Source organism: Oryctolagus cuniculus, chromosome 15 (genome assembly GCF_051225735.1).
Source record: "Oryctolagus cuniculus isolate XC-2025 breed Fujian yellow rabbit chromosome 15, ASM5122573v1, whole genome shotgun sequence".
NCBI lineage: Eukaryota > Metazoa > Chordata > Mammalia > Lagomorpha > Leporidae > Oryctolagus > Oryctolagus cuniculus.
The window spans coordinates 17288591-17307785 of NC_142881.1; the positions used below are offsets into that span (position 1 = coordinate 17288591).

Genomic DNA, 19195 nt, shown 5'->3' on the forward strand with positions numbered 1-19195 from the left:
CAAGTGTGGAAAGTAAAGAATGTTCCTAGACAGTGCCCCTCTAGGTTGTGAAGCTTAGCGGGCTCGCTCTCCCTGTGGGTCACTTCCACAGCGCTCCACAGTGCGGGCCTGGCTGCACCCTGCCTCTGCCCTGCTCCGAGGCTGCCTCTCTCAGCCTCCTTCCTGGGTGGGCTTCCCGCTGGAGGGAGAGGGCTTGGTGCCAGGAAGCAAGGGGTCCAGAGAGTCTCTCCATCGCATTCTGCCTTGGACAGTGGCTCTGGCGGCCTCTTGTTTCCTCCACGGCTCCAGTTCTTCTGCACAGACTCTGTGGCTCCAGCTTTGCTAGGGGCCCAGCTCGCTCTGGGAACTCTGCGTCTTCCAGCCTGGGGTGCTGGGGCTTCCAACATCATTCATCTCTAGGTCGACTCCGTGTGCCCTGCTTGGCTCCTCAGCAAAATGAGTTGCTGAATTCAAGTCTCTCTGTTTCAATACTTGGAGAGCTTCTGGCTCCTGAGCGGGCCCTGCCTGGTACACTCACTACTTGGTTTTGCAGCCATAACTCACTTCCCCGAGAAGTGGCACCCCGCTCCCCAGTCAGCCCATTGCATCTGCAAGGCAGGGCCACCTGGAAAGAATACTGCAACAGGCAGTCAGGAGCAGATAGGACAGGGCCAGGAAGGTCTTTCTGGACAGAGGAAGAAGTGGACAAAGGTGAGTCATTTTTACTGAGAATGACATGGCTGGAGAACCATGACTCTGGTAGAAATGGAGGCTGTATTTACTCTGTCGATCTGTGTTCAATAATCACCATGGCTTAGTATCACAGGGGACCTAGGAAAGAAGGGCATCGGTTCAGGCCTTCCAGGAGCATCTAGATGTCTTGTCAAATCCTCGGGGCTTTCAGGCCTGAGCCACTCCTTCTCCCAGGCGCTGCTCCAGTCTGAATTCCTGAATACACAGATGGGTAATTTTGTCCGCTGCACTTTCTGTTTGCAAATGCAGTCATTCATCGCAAAGTTCTTCTCTGAAGGAAGGCAGAGGGCAAAGGAGGCATGCCCCTGCCTCTGGCAGGCACTTCCCTTTCACGGTGTAGCCAGGTGGACGGGTCTGACTCACTCACTTGGAAGGTAGTTCTTGAGGAGGTGGAGGTTTACGTGAATCTATCAGCAATCCTATGGAAAGTTAGGGGAAAGAGCAGATCCAGGGTTTGTAGGGCGTGAGCCCAAGGTCGGCCTCACAGTTCCCCAGGGCCTTGCGCTGAGACAGGCCCCATGTTTGGCTTTAATGCTTTGCTGCCACCATCTTGGAATTCTTAGTGGATTTTGAACGAAGGACCCCAGGATTTAATTTTGCACTTGGCTACAGAAGTTATGTAGCTGATCCTGCATGAACTGTATATCATTTAGGGGGTCTCTCATGATAAAAATAACACAAAATGGTAGAAATAAATTTAGGTAGCAAGACTTGGAAGTGGTCCAGGGGAGAATAAAGAACACTGCAGAAACTTAAAGTTCATTAACTTCACAGAAAATCCACCTCTGGTTGGGGGAGGGGGGACACATCTGACCCCAGTGGTAGCCTTCAAACCGTGGTCTGGGGGCTCAGTGGATGGGGGTGTCAGGTGGACCCGTCTTCACTTACCCCCCATTCTGATCTTTCCTTTCGTCAGCATGGGTCTGTATTAGAAATTGAGCTTCAGGTTTTTTTTTGTTTTTTTTTTTTTTTTTGAAGGGTCCCATGACTCAGAGAGTTTGAAAACCACTAGTTAGACAAACCACATCACACCAGGCTTTTTGTTGTAGGGAATTGTCTTATTTCAGAGAGCCCCAGGTGACCTGCTGACCTGGGGTGTCTCCAAAGCCACATAATAATAGGCCATGCTCTAATCTAAGGAGACTCTGCTGTATTTGCAGAGAGCTTTGAAATGTTCTGGGAAAAAAGCTGATCAGATGTGCCAGGTATTATATTCACAGAGAGAAAAACCCTCCCAACTCTTTATAAAATGGATTAAGCCCGCTTCCAAGGGCTGCAGGTTTGTGTGATCTTAATCCCGATCCTCAGTCCCTCTCTGCACCTTCTTCCTTTGTTTCCGGATGCGCACCTTCCCGGGGCCGGGGGCCGGGACGCCTTCCGGGGCAGCCCCCCTCCCTCCCTCTCTCGTGGGGAAGAACTAAGGGCGGCCCTCGCCCCAGCACCCTTCACGCTAGAACTTCCCTTTTCTGTGGGCACATTTCCCATTCACAGGCTCTGGTCTGATGGAGGGAAATCCGAACGAAATATGGTAATGACTCCATTGTGCATTCAGGACTCTGACTGGAGCAGCAGATGGGAAAAGTTGTGGATCACAGCCCCGTGCACTATCTGCCAGAGTATCAGTCAAATACAGTCCGCCAGATCCCTGTTTCTGTCAATCTCTCTTAGCTAAAGTTAATTGAAAGTGACAGGAGCGACCTCAGCGCTTTTCAAAGGGGGTAATGTCTCCCTCAGGGCAGCCCCCTTCCCTGGGTAACCAGACAGGGCCCTCCGTAGCCAAAAGGTGGGTTTCTGAAGAAGGGCTCAGCCCCAGACACGGAGTCACCATCTGTAACCTGTGTGGGTCCGCGCGCTGCAGGTGCAGTCTGGTCGTTGTGTTGAGGAAGGAAAGGCGTTACCAGGAGCACCCGCTCCCTACAGGGGCCTTTTCCACAAATGGGATCTCAGAGACTGGCACCCCTGCCTCAAGGCTCAGGCAGAGAGAGCCACACTGAGGGGCGGGTGCCCACGTGGGAAGACAACGCATGGGAACTTCTGCAGCAGGTGGAGGGCCCGCAGCCAGCCCTGCCACCTCCTGAGTTGTCGATGGGCAGCTCTGCTATGCTGTTTTCTGTTCGCACTCCCTTGCTCCGTCCCTCCTGCTACACCATGTATGCCTTGAGTGATGGTCGATTTCACCAGCACTGGTAACTTTTAAGGTTGATTCCCGCCAGGACCCCAGTGGATGGTACTAAACTTCCCTCAATTCAGGCAACATGTCTGCCTGGTGGGAATTGCATGCGGTGAATTGTTTTTTTGTTTTTTTTTGTTTTTTTTGTTTTTTGGACAGGCAGAGTTAGAGAGAGAGAGAGAAAGGTCTTCCTTTTCCATTGGTTCACCCCCCAGTGGCCGCTACGGCCGGTGCTGCGCTGACTGGAAGCCAGGAGCCAGGTGCTTCCTCCTGGTCTCCCATGGGGTGCAGGGCCCAAGCACCTGGGCCATCCTCCACTGCACTCCCTGGCCACAGCAGAGAGCTGGCCTGGAAGAGGAGCAACCAGGACAGAATCCGGCGCCCCGACCGGACTAGAACCCGGTGTGCCGGCGCCGCAAGGCGGAGGATTAGCCTAGTGAGCCGCGGTGCTGGCCCTTGGCTCTGTCTTTAAGCAAAGTAGAGCCACTCACAAACCTTGGGCTGCCAACCACGAAACGTGAGCCCCAACTCTCTGCTCTGACTGGTGAACTACGACCCAAGTCCATCTTGTGGGTCATCTCCTGAGAGTTTTCCTGAACACTCCCAGAGACGGTCCCTCCCTTCATCGCCAAAGCAGTCTCTGGGCTCTGGCTATACTTCTGTTTCTGCCCTCATCACATGCTATTGTAATCGTTTATTGGTCTGGTCTCCTTTGAGATTCTCTGATTTCCCTTTCCTGCTGTGACTACCAAGCCTTAACAAATGTTTATGGAACTGAATAACTGAATAGTTTTTTGAAGGTGACCTTACCCACAGAAAATACGTGATTTCCTGTAACTGCTGTGCTCTGTTCTTCCAGAGATTCTTCTTCCTGATGATTGCATTTCTTGCTTCTTGTGAGACTTCCCCCACATTGGGTGTCTCCCTGGAGGACTCCTCTCTCTCCAGGACCTGCTGAGGGTCATTTGTCCAAACTCCCTCTCCCTTCGTGTTGACTTCTGTAGGGTCTGGGTGTCCTTTTCTGCCTTTTTTTTTTTTTTTTGACCATTAATTTATTAGAGACCATTCAGATACATCTGAGAGATGCAAGAAATGGTGGTCTTCAAAAGGGAAGACATTGGAATAGGTCTTTCTCCTTCCAAGGGGTTCCTTGGTTCTTGTGTGAATTTGCCCACTTCTTGCCAGCTCTCAGGCCCAGAGGTAGGAGGTGGGGCTTTTCAGGGGCCACTCAGTGGCTGTTCCCTTTGCCTGCAGGGCAGTGGATGCCTGCTTGATTTACATATGCCCTTCAAGTGATTCTGTTCCCAAAAGTCCTGCCCCAAGAGAGTTCACTGTGTCCATTAGTATTTACAGAATCAGCTGGCAAAATTTTTAGCTTCCTCCATACTCTTCACCCAAGATGACTAAGTTTGTTTTCTTCCCTCAAAGAGCTGCCACTTTCATGTGGGAGAAATCTCATGATGGAAGTATCGGTTCTTTCTGCTCGCCAAGGTCTCACCCACACTTTGTAATGTTGATGCTTTCTGCTCCTTGGAGCATAAGCACTGTGAAAAAATTGTTTGCCCTGCACATTTTCTGGATAAGTAGTGCTGCTGTCATGGCAACTGTGTCATTGGAGCATCTCTACTAACTGACTGCAGGAGGTGGGGCTTGATGTTTGGAATTGTCCCAGTCATCCTGGGGCATCCTGGGATTGCCCCAGTCCTTGCCCACTTCTTTCCAGCTCCAAAGAATCCTCACCAAAGGAGGAGACTGAAGATCAATGGCACCCCTTGTCTGGGGCTCAAAGTGGCTAATTAATTAATTACACCTGGAAACACAGAGAACTGGTTGGGCTGGTGCTCCCAGAGTTGCTGCCAGTTACGGAATCACAAGCAGCTGACGGAAAAGGGAGTGGCAGAGCTGAGCCGAGAGAAGTCAGGAAGAGCCTGCTGAAGAGAGACAAGCCTTCCATTCTCCTGTTGGGGCTCTGTTTGGGAGTATTTTAATTACCTATTGTTGAGTTAAAACTTTAGTTCCCCAAACTTTAGTTGTGTGCAACAGCACCAGTTTATTTTTTCCCATGACTTAGCAATTGGGACTGGGCTCAGTTTGTGGTTCTTCTGCTCTATTTCGTGTCTATTTGTCCAATATAGCTGCTTCTTTTTTTATTTTATTTATTTAAAAGGCAGAATGACCAAGGGAGAGGGAGAGACAGAAAAAGAGGGATTTTTCATTTACTGATTCACTCCCCAGATGCCCTAACAACTAGGGCTGCACCGGGTCAAAACCAGGAGCCTGGAACTCCATCCAGGTCTCCCACATGGGTGGCAGGGGCCCAAGTGCATGAGCCATCTTCTGCTGCTTTCACAGGCACATTAGCAGGGGGCTGGATTGGAAGTGGGACAGACAGGATTCGAAATGGTAATCTGATGTGGGATGCTGGCATCACAGGCAGCGGCTTAACCCACTGCGCCACAATGCCGGTCCCCAAAGATGCCTTCTTTACTCAAATGTCTGGTGCCTCAGCTGGGAGATTCTAGGGAAGTGTTTAATGGTGGAATGAATAAATAAGGTTGCATAAAGCCTGGGGTTCATAAGGGAGAACAGCTGTCATTACACACAGGTGTGCATCTCTGGTCTCCTGAACAGTGGCTGTTTGCAGGTGAGAGAGTCTCAGGGGAATCAGGAATGCATATTCCCCGAGGACACCTAGAAGAGGTCTGGTCTTCTTTCTTGGCAACAAGTAGTTGCTGCCTGCAAAATGCAGCCTCCAGGACCTGCCGAGACTGCAGGGACAGGGAAAGGTGACCCAGTGGCTCTTGACATCTCCTTGCTCCTGCTTCCTGATAGGAAACATTTGATTCCCATTCTTGCCTGCATTTTGACTTTGCTTTTTGAGGAGGTGTAGGGAAGAGAAGACAAAGAAGAGAATGGGAAAGTTGGTGTTCAGGGAGGACTCTGGCGTATTAAATCCTGGGAAAGCTGATCTGCTTGAGGAGCCTGAGGCCTCTTGGGAGACAGGCAAAAGGGAAACAGGATAAAGGTCGGTTCTCTGGAGCATCAAGGAGATAGCAGCTGCGTATTACTGACAAGGAATTCCATACCACAACCAAAAGTCTGCCAGGCCAGGGGAGACTCCTTGGCTGCAGGGCACAAGCAGACAGGAGCAGCAAAGCTGATCTGGAGGAGATACGTTGCTGTCAACCATTTCTCTCAGTTCTGTGGATCCTGGGGCTAGGAGGGCTGTTGGTTACCTGCTGCTGCTGTAACAAACTGCCACACACAGAGTGGCTTAGACACAGGCTTGTTACCCTACAGTTCTGGAGAGAAGTTGGTTAATGTGTTGGCAGGGCTGCACTCTTTCTGCAGGCCTCAGGAGAGTGCTCCTCAGGTTTTTTAGCATCTACAGACTGCCCACATTCCTTGGCTAATGGTTCTTTCCTTGCATAGCTCCAACCTCTCACTGATCCTCCTGCCTCCCTTTTCCAAGGACCCTTATGACTATGCTGGGCTCCCTCAGATAGTCCAGAACCATCTCATTGTGAGACCCTTAACGTAACCACACTTGTGGGGTCCCTCTTACCATATAAAATAGCATCCACTGTTTTGGAGAATCCAGATGTTGACATTTTGTAGAGACCATTATTCTGCCCTGATCAGCAGTGTAAAAGTAGGGTGGCTGTACCAGCCTTGAAGAAGCCAAGGAGGCCATCAGGATAGATGGTGAGCCACCTGGGGGAACCCAAGAAGACTCAGGGGGACTGCTAGGACACAGCCACAATACGGGGCGGCTACTCAGAACAAATCCCACTGTCATTATGCACGTTATTTCCACGTACCCAAAGCTGCTTTGACACGAGGAAACCTGTGTTGTCTTCAGGACTGTGTTATCTGACATCCTCCCCTCCTCCTGGTCTGCTCCAGTGAGAGCAGGCCACCCCAGAAACCAGTGTCACCGTCACAGTTTGGACAGTCCTGCCTGTATCGGGGGGGCTCAGCCTGTCAGATCAAAGGGTAGGACTTAACACTGCAAAATTTTTACTACTTTTGATCAACACAAAACTCCAGCTCTCCTGAATATTTATATTATGCAAACAGAGCCGTATCTTTTGTTTTTCAAATATGAAATCATAAGGTGTGGACTTTTGTAGACTATACCGCCCAGAACGCCCAGAAAGATGGGTCAGCTGGGGAGACTCCGTGAACCAAATAGCGGGGGTCTCTTCCGAATTCGATTTTCTGGATGTGTACTGCTTCATGTGGGGGCTGTTTCAGTGTAATACATTCGGGGCACCTCCCCCAGCTCGCAGGGTCCAGAGCCTAGGGCTTCCCACTCGCCGGTGCTCTCGGGAGATCCCTCTCGGGTATGTGGGTCACTGTGCCGCGAGGCAGATGGGCGCCCAAGCCTTCTGAAAGCGCGTGCCAGCTGCAGAGCCGGGCACAGGGAGGCTCAGGCAGGCTCTCCTTCTTGGTGGGGAAGTCGGGAACCACAGGACAGGAGACACAGGTGGATCCGCTGGCCACAGCCTCTGCTCTCTCCAGCTGCCGAGGTTCACCTGGACTGCCCAGGGGGAGAGGGCCCTGCCTCTCTCAGGCTTCTGTCCATTAGCAGGTGAAGTCTGCGCATGCACTTTGCTGACCCACCCCCGACCGGGCAGAGGCAGACAGCGGGGCGGGACTCCAGGCACTTCCTCCTGAGCCAGGCGCCGAGCCTGCGCAGAGCGGGGAGGGCATGGTGGACTCTGACCTCTGCTCCGCAAACAGCGCTTCGAGGGCTCCCTTCGGATCTGCCCCTCTCCTTCCGGCGGAGAATAATGAAAATGAACTTGTGATTCTCCTGAATGGACATATTTTACGGCTGACTCAGAGACTTCTAGAAGTAGTGGCAATAGTAACTAAGTGAAGCTGCGGCAGGAAGAGGAACAGGGCGGGCTTCTTATTCCCCAAGGTGGAACTCCAAAGTTCAATTTGAGCAGAAAACTTTTTTTTGAATAGTTCCGCCTGCCTAAAAAAAAAAAAAAAAACCACGGAGTCATTGCAGTGTCATTAAAAACGACCAGCATGAAGCTGGCCTAGAGGCGCCACCGGCTTCCTATGGGCATCCCATGTGAGTGCTGGTTCCAGTCCTGGCTGCCCCACTTCCGATCCAGCTCCCTGCTAATGCACTTGGGAAGACAGTGGAAGATGACCAAACACTCAGGCAGGAGACCAGGATGGAGTTCCTGGCTCTGGGTTTCAGGCTGACCCAGATCTGTTTATTGTGGTCATTTGGGGAGCAAACTAGAGTATGGAAGATATTTTTCTCTCTGTCAGTTTGCCTTTCAAATAAATAAATAAATAAATAAATACATTTAAAAACAGAAAAACAAAATATCACCACAACTCAAAAAAGTCGCCAGTTCTCAAAATTTTGCACTGCATCGTACTGCAGGGGAGAGTTCAGGCACCCTAAGGCTTCAGCATGCCAGGTTCTGGGTTTTCTACAGCTCAGTGTGTTTTTCAATTACAAAAAAGAACAACACAGGTTTTTGGGAAATGGGGAAATTGCATATTGGGTTCACTTTCCCACTCTCTTACAGCAGGTGACCTCACAGTGTCTCCTAGAGACAAGAACCTGCTTCAAGTTTGTTCTCAAGTTCAACTTGAGTTTGGAAGTGAAGGTGGAGACTTGACAACTCACTTCTGTGAGAGGCAGGAAGGAGAAAGGAAGAAGAAAAGGAAGTGGAGGAGAAGTTCCCAAGCCTTCGTTTACATTTGTAGCAATAGAGTGCTCACTTTTTTTTTTCAAGTGACATCTTAAGCAAAGGTAAAATCGCTAAAATGGGTGTCTCCCAGAACCCTGTGCCTTGATGCTCTTCTAACCTCCCCCCTCCAAAACGTCCCTGGGCTCCACAGTGCAGTCTACAAACCACCTGTCTAACCCAGCTCCTACAAAGCTGAGATCCAGAGACGGGAAGAAATCCATGGGAGCAGGGTGGGAAGTTTCTTCTGCATCCTGTGACACGACTAGCAGAGATGGGCCCAGAAAATCACAAGTGAAGTGAGGGCAGGGGCGGGGTGATGGGGTGGTTGTGAGAGAGCTGACCATGAGATGGCCTTGAGGGATGTGACTGTGCGGATGGTGAAGGGCCTGGTTCCAGGAGGCTGGAGATCCAATGATTCCTGCGTGTGCCATCCCTGCTGTCATTGGCTGTTCCAGTCTTGTTGGTCCTTTAAAAACGATCCATTTGTTTATTTAAAAGGCTGCTTTCCCAGGTGCATTAGTGGGCAGCTGGATGGGGAGCAGAGCAGCCAGGACTAGAACTAGCACTCTGGTATGGGGATGCATGTGCCCTTACAGGTAAGTAACCCACCGCCTCATAACACTGGCTCCCTGGGGTCCTCCTTCAGGGGCGAAAGGAACCAATGCAAAGAGCAGCCCCTTTAGAAAGCCTTCCAGTCATCAGTGAGAGCATGCGTGCCAATTTGTTGCACACTTCCCCACTCTCATTGCTCACCCAGGACAAGCATTGCTAATCAATTGTAGCACTTCTCCCTGCTGAGCCTTGGGATGGCTTCAAGTGCATTGTCAACACAGTTCTGCAAGCAGCCAATGGCAATGAACCAAGAGCTGATCCTTAAGAAGAAATCTCTGCTCTTCCTGGTTCCTGACTCTGCTGATTGACTGTGGTCACTTGGCACCGTGGCCATGCATTTCTAGAGCCTCAGAGGAGAAGCCTGGAACTGCATTTCCCAGAATGCCTTTCCTTGGACAGCTCCAGGTTGGAGTTTGCCAGTGAGAGGCACTGCTGGGAGGTGGAAGAGGAAAGCTGGAGTCATTCTCTGGCAGCAGCTGCAGCTGGGCACGTGGGCAAAACTCGAGCCCTGGAGGATACTATGCTCTGGTACTTCTGGCTGCCAAAGTTGGAGACTGCCACAGCCGCTGAAATTGTAGGGTCGTTTGCAGCTTCCGGAGGAGCTCCGGTAAGTCTCCGCCCCTGGCAGTTGCTGGCATGAATTTTGTTCCCCAAGGCCTCCAGCAGTCGTGCACGTGTCCAGTTCCCTGTATTAGAGGGCTGCCTACTTGGGACAGTGCGGGAGGTTTTCTGTTTCTGTGGCCAGCACCCCCTGCCATCTATAGAAACATCAGCGCCCTGAAGGCAGGGACTGGAACCTGGCTGCAAGACAGATACTCCCCACCTTGCCTGGCATGCAAGGTGGATTCTTGTTGGGTTTGCTCTTCCTGTTTGCCCTGTTACTTCTGTGATCCACCACCATCGGCGTCGACGACTGCAGAAAAGGAAGCCGTAGGAAGGAGACTTTCAAGGAATCAGAAGAATGGCGTCATGGAACTGGGAGCCAGGAGGACTCTTGTACAGAAACTCGCTGATTCTTTTCATATGATTGATGGGGAAAACTGAGGCCCCGGGAAGACTCGTATTTCAGTGAGTCCCAGAACTCGGGCTGGGAGCCAGGCCTGCTGATCTGAACCAGCCCTCATCCTTGGCCCCCCGAGTGTCAGATAAGGGGATTCGTGTGCACTTACAAGTAAGGCACAGCCAAGCTGAAATGTATCCGGTTGCAGGCTGGCTACTTTGATGTGAGGTGGTAAACACCTGGCCCTAACGGGAGGCCACGGAGAGCAGAGGCGTGGGATGTGAGCCCCACAGCCTGCCCAGGGGATGGGCAGCTGGGTAGGGCGCAGGTCTCAGACAGCATGGGAATATGAAAACCACATGGCCCTAATCCCAGCCCTACTATAGAAACCCTATCACTTTTCCATATGGGATCAGGCAGCTCATCCCAGAGAAATCGCTGTGTCAGTGTCCACTTGGTGGAAAATGTCATGGAATTATCATCAACCGTATCCTCCTCTTGTTGAAATTCTCCCCTTGCCTCCTTGGGCCTCGGGTTTGTGGGTGCCAGGAGACCAGATTCCTGATTAGCAGAAAAGCAGTTTGTTTGAAGAATGTTGGGGGCCGCGGAACTGCCGGGAAGGCAGGAGAACTTTGCTTGGCGACTGTACCCGCGGTGGCGGATGCCCCCTCGGATGTGGCCAAGCCCCCGGCACCCGAGCTGCCACTGCTCCCACCGCTGGAACGGCGCCCTCTTCTGCTGCTGCTGCCCCGACACTGGCATGGATTCTTCACTGCCTTCCTATTCTGGGACGCCCAGCTCAAGAGTCATTGTCCAGGGCGTTCAGAGAGGCCAAATGCCCCCTTTCTTGGATCCCTGGCAGCCAGAAGGCCCTCTAGTGGACTCTGGTGCTGGGCAGCCAACATGGCCATTACCCAGTGCAGGTGCCATCTTGGTGATGTGGCCTCAGAGGCTCCTCCTCCTTTTCACAGGATGTCATTGCCTCTGACCCAATACTCGAAAGCCCATGTGGGGTTCCTCTGGACTTAGGGCTTAATTTCCTATTAAAAAGCAAAGACTGGGGTGGGCACTGTGGTGTAGCAGGTAAACCTGCCACCTGCAGTGCCGGCATCCCATATGGGTGCCGGCTCGAGTCCTGGCTGCTCCACTTCTGATCCAGCTCTCTGCTGTGGTCTGGGAAAACAGTGGAAAATGGCCCAAGTCTTTGGGCCTGTGCACCCGCGTGGGAGACCTGGAAGAAGCTCCTGGCTCCTGACTTCGGATTGGCTCAGCTCTGGCCGTTGCAGCCATCTGGGGAGTGAACCAGCAGATGAAAGACCTCTCTCTCTCTCTCTCTGCCTCTCCTTCTCTCTCTCCTTCGCTCTCTCTATAACTCTTTCAAATAAATAAATAAATCTTAAACAAAAAAAGAGAGGCAAAGACTAAGTATTTGCTTCACTTCTCCTCCATGTGCACAGAACAGTACTTGGGCTGTTTTCCAGTGTGTTCGAATCTAGCCGTCTTCCGTGACCACATTTTTGTGACCCATACCTCGTGAGGGAATGTCACCGCCCTATCAGCCCTTGGGGAAATGACTCTTGTTTCCATTGGCGTGGGGGCCTGGCTGGGGAAAGGGTTCCAGCCATGGGTTCCATGAGCCTCATTTGTCTCTGCTTGCCCTTTAAAAAAATTAGTTAAGGGATACAAACTTAATGCATTTCATATAAACAAATTTATGAACATAGTGATTCTTTCAATCCTACCTCTCTCCTGCCTGCACTCCCAGCCTTTTTCCTCCTCCCTCTCCCATTCTCATTCTTATTTTTCACAAAGATCTATTTTCAGGTAACTATATAACTCAGAAGGTTAACCCTACACTACGTTCTGTTCACCCTTGAGGAGGCCCGGGCCCCACTGAGGGGCCTCTGGGGGCTGTCAGTTCCAGGGGGCCCTGCCTGCACCCACCTTCCCAGCAGTTTTCCGAAACTGTGGCAACTCTGTGCAGTCCTGGCCACGGCCGCACACCCCCATTGTCACCACCACTGTTTGGCTGCCAGTTTGTGTTGAGGGCACATCTGCTAGATGCCGGCATCTAACCCAAATTGGCCCATTTGATCCCCTCCACTTAACAAGACAACTGCTGCCCAAGGCCATGCAGCCGGTATAGAATTGGGATTTGAAGTCAGGCAAAACCCGTTCCTTTCACTCCACTGGGCTCCTTCCCAAAGTATACCCCGCTCCTCAGGCTCTACACCAGGAAATAGAAGGTGATCTCAGGCTCACTTTCCCCAAACGGTCCAGATGTCCCAGGAATCCGCTGATTCTTAGGGGACCTCTGCCTGCCTGCCTGCTGCAGGGTAAGCAGGCGGTGGGCACTGGCGCAGGGGCCTCTTAGCTAAATCTCCTTACTATGTACCCAGGAAGTTCTAGGAAGGCATGGGAGCTTGTCATTCGCTGGCCCCTGGAAACTCAGTGGAGACAAGCCAATGAGAACAAGCAAAGCCTACCTCCTCTGAGCTTGCTATGGCCCCAGGAATCAGTCACCATCAACTGTGTTTTGGCAGAGACTCCTGCAGATGGAGGAGTGGCAAAGCTTCAGCGTGGAGCAAAGGGAAGCGTCAAGTGTCCCTTGCTTGGAGGCTCTTGGCCTGGAGAGTCGGGTGGTAGGTGGACCTCTCGGAAGCAGGCGTCCTCCTCTACGGGACTGGTTGGGGGGTGCGTATGCGACTTTCTCTGGTTGGTCCCAAGTCGGAAGTAGTGACAAAAATTAGGAAAGTTGTCAGTTATTAATCAAGCCCTTGCTATTTGGGGCCGGATTGTCACAGAAGGTATTGTTTAGCTTCCTGGATTGTCACTCGAGAGAGCAAACCTGGCTTCCTAAGGCCCGACTTCCAGCAGGCGGCCTTCCTGGGTTGTTTATTGTAGATAAGCGGCTGCTGCAGGTTGGGGTCAAAGTTCTGTTGTGATATATGGTCTGGCCACTGTCCATCTACGTTCAGTGCACATGGCAGCCCATCTTGCAGACAAAACTGTGGCCCAGAGAAGCCGACAGACCCCCCGGCAGTCCCCACGGCCGGCCTGGCCCCTTGCCAAGCTGGCAGCCTCCCCTCCCCCATCCCTCCGCCACGAGGATAAGGTTGTGCTCCCTGTGAGCCACACAGTGCCCCCTGCAGCACGGAGAGACCCTAGCTGTAGAAGAGACTCCTGGGCACTGTCCCTGGGGCAGGGGGAGCCTCTGGGGTCATCCCCAAGAGTCTCCTGTGTCTTTGCCCTCCTTAACCCATCTCACGCCCCAGCTGGTGGTCCTTCCACACCTAGCCATGTGGTGCCAGCACCCTTGCCCGGCTGCCTCCCTGACCTCACTTCTCCCCGCCCCTGGGCCTTTGCCCCGCCTTCCCTTCCACCTGCAACTCCTTTCCTGGCTCCCTGGCCTCCGTCAGGACTCAGCTCAGGCAGCTGCCCCGGGCAGGCCGGGACATACATCATCATGTGTATGACACGTGTGGCGTCACTTTGTATTGCTTAGAAGCACTTTTGAGTTTTCAGTGACAACAGCGAGCGGGTCCTGGAGCTTCTTCCTGCGACTCCCTGGCTGCTGCCTGGGGTGTGCTCCGGCCCTCACTCTGGGAGGACCCACAGCTGGTGCCAGGGTCTCCCTGGTACCTCGTGGCCACACCTGGGCTGTCCTGAGAGCAGACTGGGAAGGCAGGGAGGGCGTCTGACCTCGAGGGCTTTACCCCAGCCCCTCTGGGAGTCTGTCTGCAGCAGCGCCGGGCTGGTCCCCAGGAGTGCAGCTCCGCAGTGCCACGGCCCGGCTGCTCATTGCTGTGCCTGGGCCTTAGCCTCCGTGAGGCCAGTGGTGTGGGCTCAGTTCCTTAACGACTTCTGTGTCCTGGCCTTCATTCACCTGCCTGAAAATGGAGGCCATGAGAGCTCCTGCCTCCTAGGAGGGCCTTGTAGAGGTTGAATGGGACGATGCGGGGCAGACCCCTGGCCGAGCCTGGCACCCTTCTCCCGGGCTGCTTCCTCCACGCCCGCCTCTACTGCCACCCTCAGGTGGTTTCATTTCATGATCACCTTGAGCCAAATCAAATTCAGGTGGCCGAGCAGACCCTACTGGCTCAAAGGCAAAAACTCAAGCCCTCAGAGCCCCTGCACAAACCCCCTCACCATGACTTCATCACGGTCAGTGCCTCCAAATTGTCTCTGTCTCTAGGGACGTGGCTGAGCCAGAGCTGCTGGCCTTATGCTTCCAAGACCCAGCTACCCCCCTGGATTAGCCTGGGATAAGCACTCCCATTTTGTAGGTCAACAAACTGAGGCCCAGATGGAACAGTAGCCTGCTTGGGGCCACATGGCTGGGGTAGAGCCAGGAGCAGAACCTGGGATTTCTGATTTAGATGTGGAGGCTGGGGTGTCCCACCCAGTGGCACCGGGAATCAGGCAGGTGGAGGAGCACTGAGGGTCGCAGCCTTTAGGACCCACCTCTGTGAGATGCGCAAGGAAGGCGTGGCTTGTCTATGTGCTGCCCGGGGCCTAGGACTCCTTCCACTCCCCAGATCTTGTGTTCACTGGGGGTGGGGGTGGGGGTGGGGGTGGGGGTGGGTGGGCAGCAGCCTGGGGTGCGGTTGCTACTTTAACTCTGGCGTCCAGGGAGTCCTGCCTCCCTCCCCCTTGCCCTTGATACCCTGTCTGCCCGGAGTCAAACGCAGCTGAAACTCGACTCCCATTTCAGGTCAGCCGGAGGCGGAGGAGACAGATTCGAGTCACAGGCCCCGTGGCCCGGGTCCACAGTCACCTTTTTTGTGCTGATGTCACACAGCCCAGACTGGACGTGCAGCCACGACCCGACCCGGGGTGGAGGCGCGCGAGGCTGCGGTTCCTTCTCAGAACGCCGTGCGGCAGGGCACGGGGACGCAGGAAGCTGCCGGTCTATTCTTGGCCCTGCAAGTAAGCCCTGAGAGCCCTTGGGCAACTCATTTCCTGCCTCTGAGCCTCAGTTTCCTCATTTTCTTTAGCCGCATGGAGGCTCCTCCCGGCTCTCGCCTTCAGCTCAGAGAGTGTGTGTGTCTCCCTGCGTCGCTGGCCTCGGGACAGGTCCTAACCCCGCGCCCCTCACCTGGGGCCGGGAACAGGACCCGGCCATCCCTGAGAGAACTCATGTGAGGTGCAGGGAGCGGCCAGCAGCCGGGCTGTGAGGGGCCTCCCCCGACCAGGCGCCGGGGCTGGACGCGGGCTGGACCCGGCTGAGTTCTGCCCGCCCAGGGCTGTGATGGGGGTCAGGGCCTCCGATGCGTGTTCAGACCGGCACGGAGCGGAGCCTTGTCGGAGGCTCCCGCGTCGTTAGCTGCTGCTTGCGATCAATGGGAAACAGTGAAAGCAACACATAATAACGTCCGTTTGCTGGCGATTTCAGTCATTTGTGGCATTTAATTAGCATAATTGACCCAAACTGGAACTTTTCCTCCACCTGAATTTAAAACTACATCACTGCCCCCCCACCCCAATACATCTGAGAAATTCTCTTTTTTTTAATGAGGTTTTAACTAAAGCCCAATATCAAAACACCATATAATACTTTTATCTCATTGAAGACATTTGATGCTTATTAAAATATTATTGCTTTAAGGCTTATTTTGATTTTCTGCCCAAGAGTGTGTGCAGAGCCTTGCTACTCAGATAATAACAAAGAAACCTTAAACTTGAAAAAACACATGAAAGGTAATATGTTCCCCGTTAGTCTCAGTATCATTTCCCCAGGATTACTGCTTTCCAAATATAGCATTAGTTTAAAAATAAAAGGCCGTTTACAGTAATGGGACACTTGGTACTTCTTTGGAGCTTGTGGACTCTCCGAGGGGTTTGTACAACAGCTTCATTAAGTGGGAGCTGCAGGGGAGTGGGCCGGCTTAAAAAAAATCCCAGCATGCCTCCGCCAAGGCCCCCCAGCTAGGCCACCTACCCCGACCCCAGGCCCGTCGTCTAACAAGCTCTTAATTCCGCTCTCAGGACTGCTGCTTCATGCATTGTTTCTTCCAGAGATGAAAACGTTTTGGAAGCTGACAAGTAATCAATTGGGCACCACCGGGTAGAGAAGCGACATTCTGGAAGCGTGCGTTCTGGCCGCGTGGCTGCAAGTGTGGCTGCCATCCATGCAAAAGGGGTCCTCCGGGGTGTGGGAGGTCTCTTTTTGTCCTGAGAGAGGCAGGGACGGCAAGCCCCAGATGAGAAGGTGCACGGCAGTCGGGAAGCGGATGGGCCACGCACAAAAGCTTGGTTTATTTGACCCAGGCGTGCAGGTTTTGTGCAAGGGACAGCCCGACTCCATTTCCAGTTGGATGAACTCATGCAGCAAAGGGACAGATGGTCATGGACTTAGAAGGGCTCTCGCAAGTGGCAGCGAGGGCCACTCTAGTTTGTGTCCACGGGCCGGCAGTGCTGGGCACCCACCGGAAGCTGCCAGCCTGCTGAGGGCCCCTGCGGAGACTCGTGTTGCACATCTGCTATTTTGGTCCAACAATGCAGGCCTCTTCCGGTTTCAGGAGCCGGTCTCCTGGCACTTGGTAAACGCCTAACTTTGGGAGGCCCCTGAGAGCCGGGGGGTGAGCTTCCAGCCTGAAGGGGCGGGAGAAACTCTCCTGGTTTTAAATCCCCAGCTGAATGCCAGCCATATCTTGTTGTCAGCAGAGAGGCGAAGATCAAGAGAGAGCGCGATGGAGGAGAATGGGGAGGTGGTAACCAGAGCTGCAGCAGACCGCTGGGTGGCGTGCACTCTCCCAGCGGCAGATGGCATTGTCCGCTGGGGAGGGGGCTGGCACACGTCAGCGGTCCCACCTCTGCCCCAAGAGAGAGGCCTCCTTGCCTGCGGCCGAACCCAAGTTGGGCAAGAGCTGGGATGGTGTGTCTGTGTCCTTTCGGGAAATCTCCCATCTGACAGTCAGAACCTGGACCTCCTGGGCTTCCTCTAGTTGTTGTTCTTGGTGTTCCCGTCCCCTCTCTCATGCCAAGAACTGCTCCCCCAGCTCTGTCAGGCCGGGCCAGTGGCTGGCACGGAGCACACATCCCCGTGGGTCTGATGAAAGACCAGAGGCCCCGAGGGTATGGCCAGTCCCAGGGCGGCCGTCTCTGGGAGCACTGTGATAAGTGCTTCCTCTTGCTGAGCACTTCCCACTGTGCAGCTCCTGAGCTAGCTGTCACGTGGGGTGGCGTCTGGCTCATGCACCTGAGCCTTGGTCTGCAAGGAACCTTGGACTCCTGCAGCTCACTGTCCTGGTCCTGAGTGCCCTCCCTAGTGCCTCAAAAGCCCCCAGGACGGGTAGACGATGGAGCTGGTCCCTGGGGAACAACGCTTAACTTGGAGTTGCTGCAGTTTTCTCTGTTCACTCCTTCCCTGGGAGCTGAAGGTCAACATCACAAGCAGGGAGGGGCCAGTGCTGTGGCGTAGCAGATTAAAGCCCCAGCCTGTAGCGCTGGCAACCCATATGGGCGCTGGTTCAAGTCCTGGCTGCTCTACTTCCGATCCAGCTCCCTGCTATGGCCTGGGAAAGCAGTAGAAGATGGCCCAAGTGCTTGGGCCCCTACACCCACGTGGGAGACCCAGAAGAAGCTCCTGGTTCTTGGCTTCAGATCGGCTCAGCTTTGGCTGTTGTGGCCATTTGGGGAGTGAACCAGCAGATGGAAGACCTCTCTCTCTCTCTGACTCTACCTCTCTAACTCTTTCGAATAAATAAAATAAATCTTAAAAAAAAAAAAAAGCACAGGCTTTGACCATGGCATCAGCATCACTGGGTACCGAATACTCTGCTCCTAGCACTCTGATGCTCCAGGAGAAACACAGGTCAGCTTCAGGGGCGATGCCTGCCCTCCAGGGGCTCATGTGGGTGGAGAACGTAACGACCAAGCGCCACCCGAAATGGCTCCAAGAGGGGGGAAATTTGCAGAGGAATCTGCATCACCACTCTGAGAGGCTGAGGTTCGCTCAGCAATCAGTCTTCATCATTCATTTACAGATAGGTAGACAGCCACAGAAAAGGGAAAGTGACTTGTCCAAGGTCATCCAGCCTCCCGGTCATTCCTTTACCAGCTCTGCAGTGGCCAGTGAGATGCAAGGAGCACAGTGGTGGGCAAAACCCTTCAGGGAAGGCGCAAAGGAGACCCGAGGACTGGCCGTGGATGCCGGTGATGCGGGATGGAGCGTGCAGGAGGCTGAGTGATGAGCAGGTTGCCTCCCCCACATCAACTCTCCCTGGGGAGGACAGGCTGAAGGGCGTGCTGGGTTGAAGAGGCTTCAGAGGACGGCAGAGAGTGAGGCCCGCTGAGCCATGTCTGTCAGGAACCTGTGCAGGGGTGGAGGGATTTGACCTGCTACATGCTGGTCACTCCTAGTAGGAGATGCGCTTAAAGGACAGAGACAGGTCAACTCTGACCTACTACTGGCAGACCCTGGAGGGGGGGTTGTGACTCTGCTGCTCATTCTTCTCCTTTTCTTTCTTCATCTTTCAAGATTTATGTATTTATTTGAGAGTCTGTGTTACAGAGAGAGTGGCAGAGACAGAGCGATCTTTTCATTCTCTCGGCCATAATGGCCAGGGCTGGGCCAGGCTGAAGCCAGGAGCCAGGAGCTTCATCTGGGTCTCCCACGTGGGTGCAGGGGCCCAAGCACTGGAGCCATTCTCTGCTGTTTTCCCAGGTGCATTAGCAGGGAGTTGGATTGGAAGTGGGTCAGCCAGGACTCGAACTGCCCATATGCGATGTCGGCATCGCAGGTGGCGGCTTTACCTGCTACGCCGCAGCGCTGACCCCAGGACTTTCCTTTCCATGGACAACTCCTTGCTCACTCAGACTCTCCTGGTACTGATGTCAGCCGACTTCCAGCCCTGACCAATGGGAACCATCAGTGCCGAAGCCCTGCTGCCCGCCCTGTGTGGGCGGAGGAGTGAGTCTAGCATTGTCAGGGGGAGCAGAGCTGCAAACCCC

The 19195-nt window shown here is 53.6% G+C and overlaps 1 long non-coding RNA gene across 1 annotated transcript; it reads left to right on the plus strand.

The window, feature by feature from the left end:
* Positions 1–14309: 14309 nt before the first annotated feature.
* On the plus strand, positions 14310–16657 carry LOC149121917 (uncharacterized). The gene is made up of 2 exons (XR_016221168.1): positions 14310–14404; positions 14955–16657. It is a non-coding gene; the product is annotated as an uncharacterized LOC149121917 (long non-coding RNA).
* The last annotated feature ends 2538 nt before the right edge of the window (positions 16658–19195 follow it).